The sequence below is a fragment of the Gekko japonicus genome, unplaced genomic scaffold (genome assembly GCF_001447785.1).
Source record: "Gekko japonicus isolate JY-2015 unplaced genomic scaffold, Gekko_japonicus_V1.1 scaffold135, whole genome shotgun sequence".
Classification (NCBI taxonomy): domain Eukaryota; kingdom Metazoa; phylum Chordata; class Lepidosauria; order Squamata; family Gekkonidae; genus Gekko; species Gekko japonicus.
This window is the reverse complement of record NW_015175359.1, coordinates 2,223,706-2,225,245: the sequence shown is the minus strand read 5'-3', so window position 1 is coordinate 2,225,245 and position 1,540 is coordinate 2,223,706.

Below are 1,540 nucleotides of genomic sequence, written 5' to 3'. Positions count from 1 at the left end.
GGAGCTCACCCAAAGACTAGGTCAGCGACGGCTACCTCACTCAAGAGAATCTCCTCCCTCCAGAAAAGCATGTCTAAGTCTCCCACAGCTTCCTCCTGACCAGTGGCAGCATCTCTGTGTCCAAAGGCATAGCACATAGTGGTAGACCCTGTCACAGCAATAAGACAACCCACAGCTATATCCAGAGAAAGGTCATTTTCACAGGGAACCAATAGGGGGAGAGGCAAGGGAGATATCCCAGCTAACTCACTTGAACCACTTTACCGTTTACCTGTAGCACCACCTGTGATTTAAGCCAGAAGCTTTACTCCAATTTCTACAGCTTCTTGGCTCAACAAAGTTCTTAACAGCATACTTACGCTTCAGTATATTGAGGGAGGGTTTACACCTCAGTTCCACAGGCAGTAGAAATTGCTGAGATGGGTCGGTTTCCTTGTGAGGAAAGAGACATAGTATTTTTTAAATAACTCTAAATGGTAACAGATCTTACAAACTAAGCGTGGGGGGAGAAGAAGCAAACAGACTGTGCTAGACTTTAAGACAGCATCAGTTCTCCCAAAGCAACAGCGTGTCCTTGGAATCCCCTCCCACACAGCCGCCAAAGATCTTTTGCAAGCCAGGCACAATAACGGAGACTCTGCACTCCTTCGGTGACTACGTACCAACTGCCAAACGGTTTTCCTCCAGCCTACGTAGCCCCAGCAGATATGGTGAGTCTAGTAGCTAGTACCTGCCAGCTGTCAATGCACACTTCAGCAAGCATTGTCTCATGGTCAATATCCTTTAAAGAAGCTCCTTCAGTCATTCGGCCATTCAGAATTCAAAGTCAAGTCATTGCCCCGCTTTGCATAGCAACAACACCATGAATAATCCTGCCTCATCTCAGTACAGTGTACTCAAGTGATCAAGTTGTGTTTTTAAGTTCCACAAGATTCCAGGAGCATCCTATATAGATTTGCTTAACTGCTTCATGGATAGCTATTAGATCCTCTTTACAACACCCCTCCCACCTTCTGACTGGGATATAAAGACTCAGAGGTCTCTGTTCCTACTCGTATCTGACAAACGGAGCTTTGACTCTTGAAAACTCATACCCTGAAAATCTTTTTGGTCTCTAAAGTGCTACCGGACTTCAATCTAACAGCCATTAGAGTGTAATTTCTGGAGCTGGCCTGGGGTAACCAGTGCCCTAACTCTAGCATAACCTAGACCACTGAGTTCCCCCACCCCCCATATCCATCACCCCTGGCTCACTTGTACTTTGAGCTTCACAAAGATGAACATGGAAACAAGCTCCTCAGGAAAATAATGTCTTGTTTATGTAAAATACTTCCTTTTTTAAAAAAAATCATTTTTACATGTTCTCTAGGCAGGAGCCTCCCACTCCTGCCTAATGAATGATCCCCTCCCTTAATTTCCTCAATTATGCATTTTTAATGGGAAACAGATTAAAAGAATAAATAAAAACAGGGTAAACTCCAAGAATCCGGAGCACGTCTTCGAGGACTGACATTGCTTTCTGGGCATTGGCTCTACACTC